This window comes from Tamandua tetradactyla, chromosome 9 (genome assembly GCF_023851605.1).
Source record: "Tamandua tetradactyla isolate mTamTet1 chromosome 9, mTamTet1.pri, whole genome shotgun sequence".
Classification (NCBI taxonomy): Eukaryota; Metazoa; Chordata; class Mammalia; order Pilosa; family Myrmecophagidae; genus Tamandua; species Tamandua tetradactyla.
Window position 1 is genome coordinate 8,826,125 of NC_135335.1, and position 21,839 is coordinate 8,847,963.

The window sequence follows — 21,839 nt, forward strand, 5'->3', positions numbered from 1 at the left end:
AGCTCCTCAAAATTAAACACTTTTGTGCATCAAAGAACTTCATCAAGAAAGTAGAAAGACAGCCTACACAATGGGAATCAATATTTGGAAACGACATATCAGATAAAGGTCTAGTATCCAGAATTTATAAAGAGATTGTCCAACTCAACAACAAAAAAACAGCCAACCCAATTACAAAATGGGAAAAAGAATTGAATAGACACCTCTCAGAGGAGGAAATACAAATGGCCAAAAGGCACATGAAGAGATGCTCAATGTCCCTGGCCATTAGAGAAATGCAAATCAAAACCACAATGAGATATCATCTCACACCCACCAGAATGGCCATTATCAACAAAACAGAAAATGACAAGTGCTGGAGAGGATGCGGAGAAAGAGGCACACTTATCCACTGTTGGTGGGAATGTCAAATGGTGCAACCACTGTGGAAGGCAGTTTGGCGGTTCCTCAAAAAGCTGAATATAGAATTGCCATACGACCCAGCAATACCATTGCTGGGAATCTACTCAAAGGAATTAAGGGCAAAAACTCAAACGGACATTTGCACACCAATGTTTATAGCAGCGTTATTTACAATTGCAAAGAGATGGAAACAGCCAAAATGTCCATCAACAGACGAGTGGCTAAACAAACTGTGGTATATACATACAATGGAATATTATGCAGCTTTAAGGCAGGATAAACTTATGAAGCATGTAATAACATGGATGGACCTAGAGAACATTATGCTGAGTGAGTCTAGCCAAAAACTAAAAGACAAATACTGTATGGTCCCAATGATGTGAATCGACACTCGAGAATAAACTTGGAATATGTCATTGGTAACAGAGTTCAGCAGGAGTTAGAAACAGGGTAAGATAATGGGTAATTGGAGCTGATGGGATACAGACTGTGCAATAGGACTAGATACAAAAACTCAAAAATGGACAGCACGATAATACCTAATTGTAAAGTAATCATGTTAAAACACTGAATGAAGCTGCATCCAAGCTATAGGTTTTTGTTTTGTTTTGTTTTGTTTTGTTCTTATTATTATTACTCTTATTTTTTTCTCTGTATTAACATTCCATATCTTTTTCGGTTATATTGCTAGTTCTTCTAAACCGATGCAAATGTACTAAGAAACGATGATCATGCATCTATGTGATGATGTTAAGAATTACTGATTGCATATGTAGAATGGTATGATTTCTAAAAAAAAAAAAAAATGGACAGCACAATACTACCTAATTGTAATGTAATTATGTTAAAACACTGAATGAAGCTGCATCTGAGCTATAGTTGTTTTTTTTCTTATATATTTTTGTATTTTTTATTTTTATTTTTATTTTTTCTCTATATTATCATTTTATTTCTTTTTCTGTTGTCTTGCTATTTCTTTTTCTAAATCGATGCATATGTACTAAGAAATGATGATCATACATCTATGTGATGATATTAAGAATTACTGATTGTATATGTAGAATGGAATGATTTCTAAATGTTGTGTTAGTTAATTTTTTTTAATTAATAAAAAAAAAGCCTATGTCAAAACAGAAGAGAAAAAATTGAGAATTAAGCATTCACTTGAAAGGACTAGAGAAAGAACTGCAAACTAACTCCAAAGCAAACAGAGGAAAGAAATAATGAAGATTAGAGCAGAAATAAGTGAAATGAAGAACAGGAAACTGTAAGCGCCAAAGGGTTAAAACAAGACCTGCAGAATTTGTTGGGAGCAGCTGGCATCCCTGGGTGGGCAAGAAACTCAGGAGATTGTTACTTGCTTTGTTTGGAACAGTCTGGGAGGAACAGAATGTTCCTTTACCCCCAAATGGTTACATTAAGTATGAAGAAAGTCAAGTACTTTGTTTTCTCGGGAAAAGCAGGCATGCCTTTTGTTACCCTGCAGTATACAAGCAGGATCTGGTTCAGAATAAAGGTGTCTGTTGTTTGCTAAAGTTAAGCTTCAGACCCTGTGGGGAAAAAAAAAAAAAAGAAAGCAATTGGAGGAGAGCCAGAGGGGGCTGCAAGGATGACAACAAAGTGTCATTAGGACATGTATCAGTTGGACATTCTTTTTTTTTTTTTTTTTTTTTTTTTTTTTTAAGAGAGAGGGAGGAAGGGAAGGAAAGACAGAGAAGGAAGGAAGGATGGAAGGAAGGGAAACATCTTTAAACATTTTCTTGTTTTATTATATTTTGTTTGTTTGTTTGTTTTTTACATGGGCTGGGGCCGGGAATCGAACCGGGGTCCTCCGGCATGGCAGGCAAGCACTCTTGCCCGCTGAGCCACCGCGGCCCGCCCCAGTTGGACATTCTTGGAGGTTGTTCTGGTTTGCTAATGCAATATACCAGAAATGGAATGGCTTTTATAAAGGAAATGTATTAAGTTACAAGTTTAAGTTTCAAGTCTGTAAAAATGTCCAAACTAAGGCATCCAGAAAAAGATACCTTGACCCAAGAAAGGCCGATGGCTCCAGAACACCTCTGTCAGCTGGGAAGGCACGTGGCTGGCATCTGCTGGGGATGTTTGACTTCTGGTTTCAAAGAGCTTCCCCAGAGGTATTTTCTTTCTGCATGTCCAAACATCTGGGTCTCCTGTAGGCTCAGAGCTTTTTCCAACATGTTTCCTCTTTAAAGGACTCCTGTAAACTAATCAAGAGTCACCTTGAATCGGTGGAGTCATGTCACCAAATTTAATTGAAAGGGTACACGCGTAACTGGGTGTGTCACATCTCCATAGAAACAATCCAATCAAAGTTTCCACCAGAAGCAATAGGTCTGCCCCCACAAGATTAGATCAGGATTAAAACATGGCTTTTCTGGGGTACATAAGAGTTTCAAACCAGCACAGTTGTCAATAATCAAAAGCCATGAATAAATTGGCTCAGTAAACCGGAATTGTGCAGTTATCTTCCTGGAGTTGTGGCAGCCCCTTTGAGTCATTGGTTGGCCAATGACTCAAAGATGGAATCGTCGTACCCCCAGCCTTCTTCCGCCTCTCCATGCCAACAAGTCAGTGGATTGGCTTTGTCTCAAGCTGACAGCTCATAGGGTGGTGAGAGGCTTGCGGCAGCCACTGAGCACAACCATCTGCTCTCACACCTAGTGTTTCCATGCCGGCATTCTTGGCATTTGGGGGGAAATGTGTATTTTGCTGAATCCTACACAGGGTGAACTTCGTGGGTGTGTGAATGGAGCAATCACCCAGGGCCCCCACGCTCAGACAGACCCTGTATTTGGCTTAAGGCTCTGCCATTGCCATCTCGAAATTCTTAATTTTTGAACAAGGGGACCAGCATTTTCATTATGCATTGTGCCCCACAAATTACATAACTCACACTGATCTTGAGAAAAATCAATTTTAAAAAATCTGGAAAAGGTATTATAATCTGCTCATGAGAGTTGAAGTTTAACAATCAACGAGGACACATGGCTGGTTCAAAAAGATCTACCCATCTCCAGGCCAAGGCAAGAGCCCAAAACATTGATGCACTTGAAGGTCAAGTTCATGTTATTCTCTGACCTACAGGAGAAAGGGGTGGGTGTCACGGAATTCTCTGATCTGAAATCTGAATTAACAATATTGATTTCAACAGCAAATCCAAAATAGGGGCAAGTAGACAAAATATTGTCATCATTTAAAAAGGAAATGAGGCAGGCCACAGTGGCTCAACAGGCAGAGTTCTTGCCTGCCATGCCAGAGACCCGGGTTCGATTCCTGGTGCCTGCCCAGGGCAGGGGAGGGGGGAGAGAAAATGAGCTTCTATGGAGCAACGCATCCCTCAAGTTGAAGATGCCTGTGGATAACCCCTTAACCATTTGACCAACTTCATTACAAAATGAAGAGAACTTTTCCTGCAGCCGGAATATTTGTCATGAAACAATGATCAAGGCTATCAGAAAGGGAAACTGATGCTCTGTGTGTTTGAAATTTCCTTTTGAGAACGGTAACTTCTAAATATTAAAAATGTGCGTTATTATTTTTCAATTTTGTAAGTGAATTTCAATTTGTCACTTAACTTGTGTTCATCTTTCCTTCTTTAATTGTTTCCTATTATTCAATGTCTGCATCAGGTAGAGATCATTTTGGCATGTTATTAAAATATATAGTCTTGTTGCAACATATTGGTTCTTAATAATAAACCTTTGCATTGATTGCATTCATTATATCTTATCTTCCCAGTAAATCTCTGAACCTTTTAATATAAGCTTGTTGCAAAAAAAAAAAAAAGATTCAGAATTTATTCTTTTTTTTTTTTAACTTGAAAACACATAAAGTATTGTAAAAAATGCAACATAAGTTATGGTTTGGGCAGGATCACCCATGGGGATAGTGGTGGGGAGGGAAGGAGCAGGAGGTGAGAGAGAAAAAGAGAGAGAGAGAGAGGGAGAAGAAGGGAGAGAGAGCAAGCAAGAGAAGTTACCTCCCATGGCTTTGGCATCTCTTCCTCCAGGAAAAGGGAAGCTGAGACACCACTCAAGCACACACCTCATCTCCCAGGCCATTGTTCAACCCACTGCAGAAGCCAACCATTTGACTCTGCATGGGCTTTTGCTTTCTTCCCAGTTTTATGCCAACACAGACGCAGTTGCAACGATACAACCTCTGCATAGAGTCTAAAGGATGGAGTCCCCAGAAATGCACGAAAGTTCATTTCCATATCTCCACCAGCAACAGGAGTTTGTTAGAGCTTTTTAAAATTCTTGCCAAACTGATGGGTAAAGTTACTGTGGCAGTATAACTTGCACTTGCATTTTCTACCCTACTAGTCACCATAAGCATCTTTTCCTTTGTTGACCACTGGAGTTTTTCTTCTGTGAATTTCTTCTTTATCTGAGAATGTTTTAATTTCTCCCTCATTTTTGAAGGACAATTTTGCTGGATATAGGAGTCTTGGTTGGCAGTTTTTCTCTTTTAGTAATTTAAATATATCATCCCACTGTCTTCTAGCCTCCATGGTTTCTGCTGAGAAATCTACACATAGTCTTATTGGGTTTCCCTTGTATGTGATGGATTGTTTTTCTCTTGCTGCTTTCAAGATCCTCTCTTTCTCTTTGACCTCTGACATTCTAACTAGTAAGTGTCTTGGAGAATGCCTATTTGGGTCTAATCTCTTTGGGGTGCACTGCACTTCTTGGATCTGTAATTTTAGTTCTTTCATAAGAGTTGGGAAATTTTCAGTGATAATTTCTTCCATTAGTTTTTCTCCTCCTTTTCCCTTCTCTTCTCCTTCTGGGACACCCACAACACGTATATTTGTGCGGTTCATATTGTCCTTGAGTTCCCTGATACCCTGATCAAATTTTTCCATTCTTTTCCCGATAGTTTCTGTTTTTTTTTTGGAATTCAGATGTTCCATCCTCCTAATCACTAATTCTATCTTCTGTCTCTTTGAATCTATCATTGTAGGTATCCATTGTTTTTTCCATCTTTTCTACTTTATCCTTCACTTCCATAAGTTCTGTGATTTGTTTTTTCAGTTTTTCTATTTCTTCTTTATGTTCAGCCCATGTCTTCTTCATGTCCTCCCTCAATTTATCGATTTCGTTTTTGAAGAGGTTTTCCATTTCTGTTCGTATATTCAGCATTAGTTGTCTCAGCTCCTGTATCTCATTTGAACTATTGGTTTGTTCCTTTGACTGGGCCATATTTTCAATTTTTTGAGCTTGATCCGTTATCTTCTGCTGGCATCTGCGCATTTAGACAGATTTCCCTGGGTGTTGGATCCAAAAGTTTGGAAGATTTTTCTGTGAAATCTCTGGGTTCTGTTTTTCTTATCCTGCCCAGTAGGTGGCGCTCGTGGCACACGTTTGTCTGCGGGTCCCACCAGTAAAAGGTGCTGTGGGTCCTTTAACTTTGCTGAAGCGGCTTGGAAGAGTGCCAGCCTGCCCGGGGTCCGAACGCGGGGAGGGTCGCTGGCCACCGCAGCCCGGGAAAGCGCCCGTCCGAATTTCCTAGTCGGCCCGGGGCGCCAAGCGTGGCGGGAGGGCGCCAGCGGCAGCGGCCCGCCCGGGAGAGTGCACTGTTCCCGGGGAGTCACGGGTTTGGAAGGCCCCCCCCCAGTCGCCATTCTCCGCGGCCTGGGGATTTCCGATCCAATTCTCTCAGTTGGTCCGGGGGGCCGCGCGTGGTGTGGGCGCCAGCTGCCGCGGTTTGAAGGGACCGCCTCTCCAATTCTCCCAGCCGGCCCGGGAAGGGGGAAGGGAGGGACTCCGGCCGCTTGCCGCCCCGCCCGGTAAGGCCCGCGCCCCTCGGCGATCTCACCAGAGCGGGTTCTCTCAGCCAGCCAGCCGTTCCAGGATGGGGTACGCTGTCTTTTTTATCTCTGCTGTGGCTTTGGGAGCTGTTCTGTATCGTTTCTACTCCCCTAGTAGCTGTTCTGGAGGAGAAACTAAGATCCGCGCGTCTTACTAAGCCGCCATCTTCTCCGGAAGTCCAGAATATTTCTTAATATAGTATTTATTAGAAACAAAGCTGCTAAGGAGTTGCTCAAAGTTTGTGAATAATTGTTGTTTTTTTTTTCACTCTGATTCCTCAAACCTGAGTCCTCTACTGGAGACTCAAATGATCAGCTCCAGTAACATCTCCTACCCCTCTCCTTCCTGAAGGATTGCTCTGAATTTCTTCTTTATGTGCTTAGCTCACTTTCCCCTTGTATTGTTTGTCACTTTCTGAATTTGTTAAATCTCTTCTTATGGGTAATTATTAAGCTATTGTCTTCTCCTTTCAAATCTTCTTTGTTCCCTTACTTCATTTATAACATCTTTTGGCACACATACATTTAAATTGTACCTAGTCAGATATGCCTATCTTTTTTTTTTACTTAAATATCAAAATGTATAATAGACTTTTACTTGATATTATGTATCATCAGATTATTTTCTGGGTCATAAATATTATTAAAACAGGATTAGTTAATGGAGAGGATTCATAGTAATTAATAATAGGAATACTAGATGAAATGTATGTGTCAGGACATATATAACAATGTGCTATATTTTAAATCTTAAAATATTTTCAGATTTACAGAACATATATGAAGACGGTGCAGAGATTTATCATGTGAACAAGTTCCAGTTTCCTGTCTTATTGTACTATATCAGCATGGTCCATTTGTTATAATTAATAAGTCAATGTACATTCATTATGATTAACTACAGTCTATTCTTTCTCCTTAGTTTTATCTTTTTCTAGTCAACATTACATGCCAAGTGTTCTAGTCTGCTAACTGCCAGAATGCGATATGCCAGTAACTGAATGGCTTTAAAAAAGAGGCATTTAATAAGGAATTTCTCTAAGACCAAGAAAATGTCCCAATTAAATCAAGTTTATAAAAATGTCCAAATTAAGGCACCAACAAGTGGCCACCATCACTCAAGGAAGGCCGATGATGTTCCAGTTGAACTTTCATCAACTGGAAAGATACGTGGCATACATGGCAACATCTGCTAGCTTCCTCTCCAGGCTTCTTGTTTCATGAAGCTCCCCCAGGGCCGTTTTCATCCTTCATCTCCAAAGGTGCCTGGTGGCGTGGGCGCTGTAATTCATCACTCTCATCATTCTGTCATCATTCTTTGCTCTCTCAGAATCTCAAGCCTTTTCCAAAATGCCTCCTCTTTTAAAAGATTCCAGTAATAATTTACTATCAAGACCCACCTGGAATGGGTGGGGTCAACATCTCCCTCTAATGAAAGGTTAATACCCTAAGTGGGTGAGTCCCATCTCAGTGGAGATAACCCAATCAAGTTTTCAACCTATAGTACTGAATAGAAATTAGAAGAAATGGTTGCCCCCACAAGATTGATTAGGATTAAATATGGCTTTTCCAGGGCACACCAAGGTACCACATTGTATTTAGTCCCCAGGTCTGATTAGGCTCGCCTTGGCTGTGAGATTTTCTCAGATCTTCTTTGTTCATAATGACCGTGAAAATGTTCAGAAATTTTCACTATATATGGTCACTATACACAGCCCACCCTTAAAGAGTGGGGAATTATGTTCCACTTGCTTGAAGGAGCAAGTATCTATATCAACAAGTTGGAATTTACTTGGATGGGATAATTTTATTCTTCTCCATTTATTCATCAATTAAGTTATTCAGGTAATCCTGGTTGTATCAGTCAGGATTCTCTAGGGAAACAGAACCACAGGAGATATCTGTAAATAGTGTGAGACTTTATAAAAGTGTCTCACAAAGCTATGGGGATGCATGAGTCCTAATTCTGTAGGGCAGGTTGCAAGCTGGCAACTCCAATGAAGATTTTTTTTGATGAATTCCCCAGGAGTCACTGGCTGGCTGAAGTAGAGTTGAACTACTTCTACTACTAGAGTTCTCTCTACTGACTACTGAAGTCATCAATTCTCCTTTTAAAGCCTTCATCTGATTGGATTAAATATTTCTCATTGCTGAAGACACTCTCCTTAGTCGAGTGCAGATATAATCAGCGGTAAGTTCAATCAACTTGCTGATGCTTTAAGTCCACGAAATGTCCTTGCAGTAATAGTTAGACCAGTGTTTTCTTGTTCAGAGAACCGGGCACCCTTACCTGTCCAGGTTGACACATGAGCCTAACTATCACAGTCCACCCCTTGTCAACTTGCCAGCTATACACATCACCTTAAATCATGCTAATCTCTAAATTAAAACAATAATAAATCTATTTTTTCACCTAATAATACTCAGCTTCCTGCACAGAACCAGAAATGCACTAAATCTCTCCAGAATTAAGGTGCAAGTCTTTGAGTAATATTCACTCTTACACTTGATATCCTATAACTTGACTACTATGACATGAACAATTCAATGGGGAGGCTGATAGGGAAAAAAACAAAGATATTTGCTTTATGTACATATACAGACATACTCGTAACAAAACAAGGAGGAAATGTTCATACCATTACAGTCCTCATTTCTGTAGCTGATCACGTGGTTGTAGTTCATATTTATCACTACCTTCTTCCACTACCCGTTCCATGTTCCCTTCACTCCCAGCAAGCACCTCAGCTGGCTGTGGTTCTTTGTCTGGTGGGGTGACCCAAACCTTCATTCCTGAAGTTTCTGGGCCAATGATAGTCTTGCCCAGATTGGGTTGGTGCATTTTTCCATTGACTTTGATCACAGGGCATGGTAGTTTTATGAGACGCCTTAGGGGATCTTCTGCATCCTAGGAAAACACTTCTTTACCTCCATTGTGTCGTTGCAGTCCTATTTCCCCTTGATGGTCAAAATCAATCATTCAAGTCGATAATTCCCTTCCTTGCCTATTGATTCAGAGGCATGAGAAGCCCAAAGTGGCCAGGTGGCAGTCTTAACTTGGTGGAAGCATTCCTCATTTTGGAACTAAGATCTTTAGACCAGCAGAGCTTAAGGTTTCAGGGACAGGAAGCAAAAATGTTTCTAGTGGATCACTTGGGGTAATAGTGAGTGGTGTCACTCCCATTTCCCTTGATTCTTGGTCAGTGATTCTGGCTATGGGAGAAACAGCACCATAGAGTGGATGCTGATTTAGCACATGTACAGCCTCTTGGAGAACATTGTTTCAGCCCTGCAAAATATTGCTAACTAGTTGGCACCGCAATTGAATCTTCAAAAGGCCATTCTACCGTTCTGTTAATCCAGCTGCCTCTGGCTGATGGGGAACATGGTAAGACCAGAGAATTCCATGAGCGTGTGCCCATTCCCACACTTCATTTGCTATGAAGTCATGCCCATCTTTTCCTTTATACATTCTGGATTTCAAGTATTGGTTAAGAATGTCTTTAAAATGTCTTAAAAGATTTTTATTGTGTTATTGTTTTACATTTAAGAGTTTGATCCTAATGGGGGAGTATAAAATGGTGCAGCCACCACTATAAAAAGCAATATGGCAGCTCTCCAAAAAGTTAAATATACAATTACCATATGACCTGGCAATTCCATTTCTAGATATTTACCTAAAGAAATTGAAAGCAGGGACTTAGATACTTGTACTCTAGTGTTCATAGCAGCATTATTCACTAAAGCTGAAAGGTCGAAACAATCCAAGTGTCCATCAACAGATGAAAGGATAAACAAAATGTGGTACATACACAGTAGAATATTTTTCGGCCAAAGGAAAGAATGAAGTTCTAGAAACAGGCTGCATCATGCATGAGGCTTAAAGATGTTATGCTGAGTGAAATAAGTAAGGCCCATGAGGACAAATGCTGAATAATTTCATTTCTATTAATATTTGAAAATAGCAAATTCATAGAGTCAGGAAGTAGATTCAAGTTTATCAGGGGATGAAGGGAGGAGAAAAGGGGAGCTGTTGCTTGGTGGGTATAGATTGTTCGTAAATTTTGGCAATTTTTAAATAAAATTAATTTTTTGAGCAAACGGTTTGCTCCTTCTGGGACTTATTTTGGAGGCTGGTGTGAGAGAAGCTCGATTGCATTTTCATCCAATTGATCAGGGAACTGTGTCTTGGCACCTCTCATTACATAAGCCAACCCTTTTCCGTTGAACTGTGATGCAACATGTGTTATGTATTAAATTCTCAAATAGATTTTTCCTAGTTCTTTATTCCCAATTCAGCTGCATGGATCTGTTTGTCTAATTCCTTTGCCAAAATCATATTGATCTGGTTATAACGGCTGTTAATGGTTTCTTCCTGGTAAGACAAGACCCTCTCACTATGCTTTGTCGTATATTTTTTAGCTATTCTCAGGCTTATATTCTTCCAGGTAAGCATTTGGATCATTTAAACCAATTAAAAGAAACTCTGTTAGAATTCTAATTGAAATTGCATTCAGTGAATCTGTTAATTTGGAGAAAAGTAGTTTTTGTTTTTAATTAATAAATAAAAGAAAAGTAGTTTTTTAATGCTGTTATGTCTTACCCTCCAAAAACCTGGTATCTTTCCAGTTACTGAATTTTTTAAGAATGTCATTTGATATATTAATTATTTTCTCTGTATTGGCCCTGTGCTTTTCTTGATTACTTTGTTCTTAAATATTTTTTCATTTTTTTTCTCTATTATGATTTGGAGTGTTTTTTCTCATTTTTCAAATTAAGGTGCTTAGTGTTAGAATATGGGAAGGCTATTAATTTTTTATATTCTCTTCCTTATTATCTTAATTTCTCTTCTTAAATCTTTTTTCACCATAGTCTTTTAGGTGAAATTTTAATACATTTGGCAAAAGCAGTAATATTTGTTTTTTCCAAAATTTATACCATTAATTTTCTTATTGCATTTCCTCCAAACTCCAAGTTAGTGCTAAATAATAACAGTGACAATAAATGTATTCATACATCCTGATTTTAGTTGAAATTATTTTAGTATTCAGATATTTAGGATACTGCTGAGTGTTTTCCTTATATAAAATAGTTTCCTTCTGGCCTATTTTACTTAGAACTTTTATTGAAAATAGCTGATGAGTTTCATAAACTAGGTGATGGTTCCTTTATTTCGTTGACATAATTGATTATGTTGTAAATTTCCTGGGCCTTAAGAGTACCCTTTTAACTCTTTCTTGGTCATGGTGTATTAGTTCTTTTTTTTTCCCATGGGCAGGCACGGGGAATCAAACCCAGGTCTCCCGCATGGCAGGTAAGAACTCTGCCTGCTGAGTCACTGTGGCCTGCCCTGTACTAGTTTTTTTTTACACTGATGATACCTATTTCTTTTTCTTAATGTGTACTTTCTGCATCTTAGATTAAATGATTGGTCTAGCCCTGCGCTGTCCGATGTGATAGTTACTTCCTATATGTGACTGTTGGGAATTTGAAATGGCAAAATCAGTAAAGGGACTGAAAATTTCAATTTTATTTTATTTTAATTCAATTAAATTTAAATGTAAAAATCGATACTTGGTTGAGTTATTGGAAAATGTCTAAGTTATTTGAAATAACTTGAGTATGTGAATCTAATTCTTCAAATATAAATTTTAGGCAATCTAAGTACAGAACAAGTATTTCCAATGAAAATTTGACATCTGAATCAAGATGTGCTAATCAGTGTAAAGTGACTTCAGAAGACTTGCATGGAAAAAGGTATGTAAAATATCTCATCAATAGTTGATATATTAATTACATGTTAAATAATATTTGTGTGTATTGGTAAAAAAGATTATATTATTAAAATGAATTTCACCTTTTAAGAACTTTTTAAAATGTGTTTGGTAGAGGGCAGTGCCGTGGTGGCTCAGTGGCAGAGTTCTCGCCTGCCATGCCAGAGACAGCTCAGCAGACCTCATCTCAGCACTCGCAGCTCAGCCCCAGGGAAAAAAAGTTGCCCCGGGTAAGGCTGTTGGACCCAGAAGCCAGAAGAGAAAGCAGAAGAGAAAGTCAGCAGACATCGCCATGTGCATTCCCAAGTAACACAGAACTTCAGATAAAAGTTAGCTGCCTTTATCATTCTGAAGAACTATACATTTTTAACTTAATATATCCCCTTTTATTAAAAATCCGATCCATCTTGATGACTGAACACTGATGAACTGTATTCCGGTAGCCTTGATTCTTGAAGATTTTTGTATAACTATATGGCTTTTACAATGTGACTGTGTGATTGTGAAAACCTTGTGTCTGATGCTCCCTTTATGTGTGAAAATTAAGGACAGTGAATAAATAAATAATCAGGGAAGTGGGATAAGGGGTAAAAAAAATGCGTAGATTGCAATACTAGTGGTCAATGAAAGGGGAGGGTAAGAGGTATAGGATGTATGAGTTTTTTCTTTTTATTTATTTTTCTGGAATGGTGCAAATGTTCTAAAAATGATCATGGTGATGAAAACACAACTATGTGATGACATTGTGAGGCATTGATTGTATGCTTTCGATGGACTGTATATGTGTAAAGATATCTCAATAAAAATATTTTTTTAAGTGAGGGAGAGATGAAGGCATTCCCAGATAAACAGAAGCTGAAGGAGGTTGTCACCAGCCCTCCAGGAGATGCTAAAGAGAGCTCTGCAGGTTGAAATAAAAGGACAATAGTACATTGGAGCTGCATGAAGAAAGAAAAATTTCTGGTGAAGGTAATGACATGGGTAAATACAAATGCCAGTACTATTGTATTTTTAGCTTGTAATTCCACTCTTATCACCCTAGAGAATCTGAAAGGCAAATGCATATGACATAATGCTAAATCAGTGGTTTTGGACTCGTAATGTCTAAGCATGTAATTTGCAACAAGAATTAGATAAAGATGGGGATATGGAGAAATGTAGCAATATAGTATTATACTATTGAGGTTAAGTTGGCATCAAAGCAAATGAGATTGTTCCGGAGTTAGGATTTTAAGTTTAAGCCCCATAGTAACCACAAAGAAAATATTGGAGAATATGCAATTTGTAGAGACAGAAATGAGGGATGTGGGGTTGGGAGAACGGGGAGGAAATGTTTAATGGGTGTAGGTTTTCTCTTTGGGGAGATGGTAATGGTTTAATCATGGCAGATGTTGAAATGAGCGCCATATTGGAAATGTGATTCATCTCGTTGAATGAAATGCTTGAGAGTGGTTGACATGGGAAAGTTTTTGCTATATTATGTTTCCACGATTTTTTAAAAGTGGTAACTAATAATAATTATATGCAATACATGATCCTGGATGAGATCTAGCAAGGGAGGAGAAAAGGCTCAAAGGAACATTATTGGAACTTATGAAAAAACTGGTACATAGACTATAAACTTCATGTCAATGTTAAATTTCTTGAACTTGGTAACTGCACTTAAGGTGGTTACATAATGAATATCTTTGCTCTTAGAAAATGTACATGGAAATATTAAGGGTTTGAAGAGTATATTAAACATTACCTACATTCAAGTATTTGGAAAATGAATTAATGAGGGATGGATAGATATATAGAATAATATGGCAAATGTGACAAAGAAGTTAATATTGATGGATCTGGGTACCTGGGCAGGGGGTATGTTGGAGTTCTCTTTATGGAGTTTGTGTTAATTTTGCAACTGTCCTATAAGCTTGAGTGTATTTCAAAAAAAAATTTTTTTTAAAAAAAAAGAAAGCACCCCCTACGTGGAACATGACATCCACGGGTGAAAGTCTCCCTGCCGAAATGAGAGATGACTCCCAGGGATTAATCCAGACCTGGCACCTTGGGATCAACAATTCCATCCTGACTGAAAGGGGGAAAAGAAGTTTAACTAATAAAGTATCAGTGGCAGAGAAAATTCAAATAGAGTCGAGAGGCTACTCTGGAGGTTGCTCTTACGCAAGCCTCAATTAGACCTTGCTATCTACTGTAACCTGCCAACCCCCAACCAGAACCATTCCAGACAATCCTAAAGAACACCTAGGGCAAAATATAAGATTCCACAAGGGTTTCAGGTGCTAGAGTAACTTTCTAGAAACCTACAACCTCCAGATGGGTTCCTGGTCCAGATAAGTCCTGAAACCTAGCCCAGCCTCTCCAGAACCTCAGATACTTCCATCTCCCTACCCCATATTAGTGACAGATCCTTCCAAGATAAGAAAGTTAGAATTGCCCTAGCCCAAACACCCCTAAAGAGAGAGATGGAAAGATCAAAGTTGATAGTGGAGTTATACAGAGAAGATAGGATTTAACAAATGAATTTGAATGCTGAATCATTAAATTGATATCTCTTTTAGTCTCCAAAATTTTAGAGCAGCTAGAAATAAAAACCTCAACTTGTGGAATTGTAACCCATGTCAAACTCTGAAATATGTTCTACAACTAATTGTGGTGCTGTGTTTTGAAATTCATAACTTGTTTTGTATATATGTTCTTTTTCACACAAAAAAGTCGATTGTGATGATAAAAAAATATTCAAGCCCTCTAGCATCCTATATTCTGGAGCAGCTAGAAGGAAAAATCTGAAAGGATGGTATGGTAGCCCATGACAGACTCTGGGATCTGTCCTGTAACTACTTGTTAAACAGTGCTTTGCAAACTATTGCTTTTTTATTTCTTTGCTTTGTATATACATTATACTATACAATAAAAAAAAGTTAAAAAAAAGAAGAAAAAGAAAAGAAAGAAAGCAGATCAATGGTTGTCTGAGTTAGGGGGTGGGTATTGGGGATTGACTGGGAAGAGGCTTGGTCCCAAAGATTGCATCCTGGCTCTCCCTGTCCCTAGCGCAAGGTCTTGGTAGGTCTACCAGATGCCAGGACTGCACTGCTCTCGTCGGACCTGGACCTGCTCCTGTGCCCCATCCTTCTCAGGTGCCCCAGGGCTCCATGCAGCCCCTACAAGGCACCCACCACCCACCATCCCTCAGGATGTCCTTGAACCCTGGCTCCAGCCTTGAAACACAGCAGTGGTCTCTGGGGCTCTAGCAACTCAAGGGTGTGCCAGTTAGAATCTGTGGTGGACCCCAGAAAAGCCATGTCCTTTAATCCTCATTCAGTATTGCTGGGTGGGAGATTTTTGATTGTCCATGGAGATGTGACCCACCCAACTGTGGGTGGGAACTTTTCATGAGATGGCTGAAGGGATACAGACTGTGCAACAGGACTGGATACAAAAACTCAGAAATGGACAGCACAATACTACCTAACTGTAATGTAATTATGTTAAAATACTGAATGAAGCTGCATGAGAGAATGATAGAGGGAGGAGGGCTGGGGACATAAATGAAATCAGAAAGAAAGATAGATGTTAAAGATAGAGATGGTATAATCTAGGAATGCCTAGAGTGTATTATAATAGTGAAATGTACAATGTACAAATTTAAAAAATGTTTTTGCATGAGGAAGAACAAAGGAATGTCATTATTGCAGGGTGCTGAAAATAGATGATAATTAATACTTTAAAATGTCACCTTATGTGTGAGACTAAAGCAAAAAATGTTTATTTGTTACAAAATTTAGATTTTGACTAGAGCATTTCCTGATATAACTCATGTAGATAGTTTGATTGAACGTCATAAGTACTTGGAATCTCAGGTAGGACATGAGATTTTGTTGGTTTGTCCAGAGTGATGCCCCGATGAATCCCAGAGTGATTTGATCAGTGACTGGAAAAGTATTTGCAAAGTCCCCTTCGGGGAATGGTGAGAGTGGGGAGAAATTCAACTTCCCCAAGTTGAATTCCTGATATTCTCACAAGCAGTGTGGACAACCAAAGCTATAGGCTGAGCCCCCAGTCTTGGGGTTTGTTCATATGAAACTTAACCCCACAAAGGATAGGTCAAGTCTACTTAAAATTTAGGCCTAAGAGTCACCCCCAAGAGAACCTCTTTTGTTGCTCAGATGTGGCCTCTCTCTCCAGCCAACACGATGAGCAGTCTCACCACCCTCCCCTTCTCTGTGTGGGACATGACTCCCAGGGGTGTGGACCTTCCTGGCAACGTGGGACAGAGATCCTGGAATGAGCTGAGACTCAGCATCAAGGGACTGAGAAAAACCCTAGAATGAGCTGAGAATTAACATCAAGGGACTGGGAAAACCTTCTCAGTCACAAGGGGGAAGAGTGAAATGAGACTAAGTGTCAATGGCTGAGAGATTCCAACCAGAGTCGAGAGGTTATCCTGGAGGTTATTCTTATGCATTAAGTAGATATCACCCTGTTCTTCAAGATGTAGTGGAGAGGCTGGAGGGAATTGCCTGAAAATGTAGTGCTGTGTTCCAGTAGCCATGTTTCTTGATGATGATTGAACAATGATATAGCTTTCACAATGAGACTCTGTGAATGTGAAAACCTTATGTCTGATGCTCCTTTTAGCTACTATATCAACAGAAGGGTAGAACATATGGAATAAAAATAAATAATAGGGGGAACAAATGTTAAAATAAATTCAGTCTGAAATAGTGGTAAATGAAAGCGAGGGGCAAGGGGTATGGTATGTATAATCTTTTTTTTCTCTTTTATCGTTTTATTTCTTTTTCTGTTGTCTTTTTATTTCTTTTTCTAAATCGATGCAAATGTTCTAAGAAATGATGAATATGCAACTATGTGATGATATTAAGAATTACTGATTGTATATGTAGAATGGAATGATATCTTAATGTTTTCTTTGCTAATTTTTTTAATTAATAAAAAAAGAATTCTTAAAAAAAAAAAAAGCCTTTCTGTTTCTGGTCTATCGCATTCTGGCAGCTAGCAGACTAGAGCACTGGGGTTCTTTGCATTTCAAGCCTCAGCTTGGGGGTGAGGGTCAGTGGGGTCTGGGACATAGGCTCTTCCTGAGACACCACAACTTCTCCACTGCTGTTCCTGTCTCCTCTCCTCCTCCTCTCTTTATTCCCTTAGCAAGGTGGTTGGCTAAATATTTGAGCATTCTTTCTTGCAAATCTATGCCACTGAAACCAGCATCGTGACTTCTTTTGCTCCACTGTGTCCTGAGTCACTGAATAGGAAGGTCACAGGAATTGCAAGGTGTGTGTGTTTGTATGTGTTGGACCTGTGCTACTATCTCAAAATGTTCTCCTATTACAAACATCTGTTAGAGTTACGTACTGGGGGTGTAAGTACCCAGGACCAGCAGAGATGCTTGACCTTGGGCCACGTCTGTGCAGGAGAGAGATTTTGGAGGTACAAGAGGACAGAAGATGTGGAACAGTCTGAAATGGCGCAGAGGGGGCAGGGAGCAGGGAGAAAAGATAAGCGAGACATTCAGCTTTGGAGATGGAGACAGGGAGGGCATGAATTTAGTCAGAAGTGCCATGAGCCCCGGGTGGGGGAACAGCAGACATCTGGGGGGCTCTGGGGTTTGAGAGTTGTCAGGCAGGAGAGTGGATGGGGCCTGTCTTGCTTTTTCAGGTGTACAGAGACAGGGAGGCAGGATTTTTCCTTCCTTTTTCACCAGGATTCAGTCCAAGTGAAGCTCTGGGATTATGCTGGAACTTTGGCCACTCCAGGCCTCCAGGATCTGCCTGGGCAGCTTGGCCAGGGCCACCACGGCAAGCCCCAGGGTCCTGTGCTATGTGCAGATGCCTCATCTGGGGTCACCTTTCCAAAGGGTCTTAGATCTGGGAAGTCTGAAAGAGCCACTGGGAGCAGAGAGGACATAACGGGGAAGGGGTCGTTACTCCAACCCATCGTAATCTTCTGGCTCCCCTTTAAAATGTCAACTCCATGAGGGATGGGATTTTGTCTGCTCTATCCCAGGAAGGTCATGACATCTAAAGACAAGATGAGTCAAGACCTGAGCAGACTTCCTAGGGCTGGGAGCAGCCCTATGTCTTCTATAAAGTTTCATAAGGCCCAAGGTGGACTATCTCATGGAAGCCAGAGGGAGACAGATTTTGACTCTACATTAGAAAGGACCTTGGACAGCCCGAGCTGCTGTGGGCATCCCTTTGGCTGAGCTACCCATGTGTCAGGCCAGATGTGGAGCTGAAGGGACCCTGTGGAAGATGACTTCTTTCATGGCAGACTTGAAGGGCCTCTGAAGGTCTCTCCAGCCACAGTACGTAGGTATCTGCACTTGAGATGGAAGGAAAGGAGAGTGGTTAAATGCCAGTCCTTGAGTCCAATAGAGCTAGGTTTAAAACTTGGCTCCTCCACTAAACTCTGTGATCTTGGGCATGTTACTTAGAGTCTCTGAACCTGCAACCTGATCTGTAATGTGAGATATTGATGGTACAACATCTACCTCAAAGGCTGGCTGTAAGTTTAGATTCGAATGATAACCCATGTGTAGTACTTAGTTCAACATCTGGCATGCAGCCAGTGCTCAATAAACATTAGCTATTGTTAGAGTGCTGGAGGGGGGGCAGAGGGTGTTGGTTCCCAGGGGTGTGTGTTCCTAGGATGGATTGCATTTAAAGTAAAGTAAATTAATTTGTTGGCAGCTGGGAAGGCGATACATTGCAGTGCTTTCTTTAAGCATAGAAAGTGTACTTTTCTTGTTTGATTGAATTTTGATTCACAGGCTTCCAAATCGTGCCTGGGGGAACAACACCCAGAAATTGTTTTTAGGAGTGTTATAGAAACATATTAAATGGGTGCAAATGTTTCTCATTTGTGTCAAAAACAAAACAAAACCTGACTGATAACTTTTGGTTCCAAATCCCCTACCTAAACAAGGAAGTTTAGAACTAGTTTTGCTCTTTTCTATTAGAAAAAAAAAAACTCCAACAAAAGAGCTATTTAGAATTACTTTATTGAAAATATTTACATTGCTTTATTAATGTAAACGCTATATTAATATAAAGTAATGGTTTACAAAATCATTAATTTTATCAGAGTGACGGCAAAATTGAAGTATTTAGTATTTTCCAAGTGTAGTTAACATTAGACCAAAAATGGAGATAAAAAGTTGATTTTGAGACTTCCACTGGAACTAAAGGAACTAAACCTACTAAATTAGTCCTAAAATGAACCCAATGACCCCTCCTCCACCCATACTAAGAGTATAGAAACAGAAACAAACCTCTAAACAAACCCTCCATGGAGGAAAACTTTCACAAGTTGAGCCTACAAGACTGTGGTTTGATCTCACAATCAACAGCCACCAAATACGCGAAGGTGAATTACCACCAGTGACTATCAACAGAAACAAGAAACAGCTTATTGTGTAAGGTGTAGGATAGGGATTGAGATTTTTTATTTTTTGCATTGCTCCAGTTTATTGCAAAGATTATGCTTCCCCCCACTGAAATTGCCTTACTACCTTTGTTGAAAATCAGTTGACCGTCTATGTATTAGATCTTTCTGGGCTCTCTAATTTATTCCAATGATTTCTATGTCTGTCTTGAGGCTAATACCCTATATTCTCAATTATTACAGCTTTAAAATACGTTTTTAAATAAAATAGGTTAAGACTTCCAAACTAGTACTTTTTCAAAGATGTTTTGACTATTCTAGGTTTTTTGCATTAACATATAAACTTTAGAATCAGCTTGTGAATTTCTACTAAAAGATCCTTCTGGGATTTTCATTGGGATTGCACTGAATCTACAGGTAAATTTAGGGAGAATTGATATCTTAACAATAGTGAGGCTTCCAATCTCGAAGTATGATTGCTGAATCATTAGATTGATATCTCTTTTAGTCTCCAGTGTCTTAGAGCAGCTAGAAGTAAAAACCTAAAATTGTGGAATCATAACCCAAACCAAACTCCGAAATCTGTTCTACAACTATTTGTTGCACTGCGCTTTGAAATGTATTGCTTTCTTGTATATTTGCCATTTTTCACAAAAAAGAAAAATAAGTCGATTGTGATGATAAATGCACAATTAAATGATGATGTTGTGAACCATTGATCGTACACTTTGGATGACTACATGGTATGTGAATATATAATATATACCTATAAAAATAAATAAATAATAATAATACATTAAAAATTTAAGGAAAAGAATGGCTGTTATTAAACAAACAGGAAATTACAAATATTGGAGAGGATGTAGAGAAATTGCAACACTTATGAACTGCTGGTGGGAATGTATAATGATACAGCCACTATAAAAGACAGTTTGATGGTTCCTTAGGAACTTAGTATCGAGTTGCCCTATGACCCAGCAATAGCACTACACGTACACGGTATATACCCAGAAGAGCTGAAAGCAGTGGCACGCACAGACATTTGCACACCGATGTTCATAGCTGCATTATTCACAGTTGCCAAAAGATGGAAGCAATCCAAATGCCCATCTACAGATAACTGGATAAATGAAATGTGGTACATACACATGATGGAATATTACTCAGCAGTAAGATGGAATGAGGTCTTGAAGCATATGACAAAATGGAGAAACCTTGAGGCCATAATGCTGAATGAAATAAGCCAGACACGAAAGGATAGACACTGTATGATTTCTCAGAGTCTTATGATGTAGAATATAGAGGACCCGGAGATACACAGGAGCTAGAGATAGATGGCGGTTACCTAATGAGGTTGAACTTAAATATATGGGAATGGATAGAAATGATGATAGTTCTTGAGAGGGGTTATAAGTAATATTGCCATATTGAAGATGAATATGATTGAAAGGGGTTGTACAGAGCCATGTATCTCACCTGTTAACAGTAGAAATATAAATAAGTTCTTGCATGAACTACTTCAAAGGTATGACTCTTATGCCAATAGTCAATAATAGAGGGATATAAGGGGGAAACTACTATTGCATGCTATGATCTATATTTAACAGAAGACATCACCAGTACCAAGGCAATACTAGGGGTAAATAATTGTGGGGAGGAGGGGATAGGAGTTAAGGGGAGCTTCCGAGTTTCCCTTTGATGAGGCTATGTTTGTCTGTTATTTTTTCTCTTTGGATCAATGAAAATTGTCTAAAATTGAGTGATGATGACTGTACAACCAAGTGTAGATAATGTGAGACATGTTGACTTTGGACATTATCCGTGATGCCCAGTGGATGGAGGTGGCTGAAGGATGCTCTGGCTGAGACGTAGAATGATGAACTGTGGCTGGACATATGATGGAATATTGTGCAGCTACAGAAAGGAATGAAGTTGTGAGGTATGCGATGAGGTGAATGACCCTTGAGGACATTATGTTGTGCAAAATAAAGCAGAAACAAAAGGGCAAATAGTGTATGCACTCTTAAAAAATAGTTATAAGAAAATTGGGGTCTAGGTTGTAAACTGCTATAGCAGTCCCATTTATTCCTGAACTTTAAGTGTTATTTCTAGATTCTGAGATGCTGCGCTATATGTGTATAACCTGGTATTTCCCTGGAACTTTGAGTACCTGTGTGACACCTAAGACGCAGAGCTGGAGTCCTGCAGTTCTGAGGGTCAGCACCGCTGCATACAACAACTGAAAAACTGAAAAGAGATCAGGCTTCAATTAGAGAGGAGAATGAAGCTGATCTGGTTAAGACTAAGGTAAACCAGAATACAGGGTAAAGGATGACAGTGTCTGTATTTTAGAACTTCACCTACTGGATGAGACCAAAGAAAGAGAGGTTCATTTTGCCCAAAACCTGAATTTTCTATAG

The 21,839-nt window shown here is 39.4% G+C and overlaps 1 long non-coding RNA gene across 2 annotated transcripts; it reads left to right on the plus strand.

The window, feature by feature from the left end:
• Positions 1–6,103: 6,103 nt before the first annotated feature.
• On the plus strand, positions 6,104–16,764 carry LOC143646602 (uncharacterized). 2 transcript variants are annotated; one of them, XR_013157550.1, is made up of 4 exons: positions 6,104–6,287; positions 8,265–8,429; positions 11,894–11,995; positions 12,128–16,764. It is a non-coding gene; the product is annotated as an uncharacterized LOC143646602 (long non-coding RNA). The 2 variants fall into 2 exon arrangements; XR_013157552.1 differs by lacking the exon at positions 8,265–8,429.
• The last annotated feature ends 5,075 nt before the right edge of the window (positions 16,765–21,839 follow it).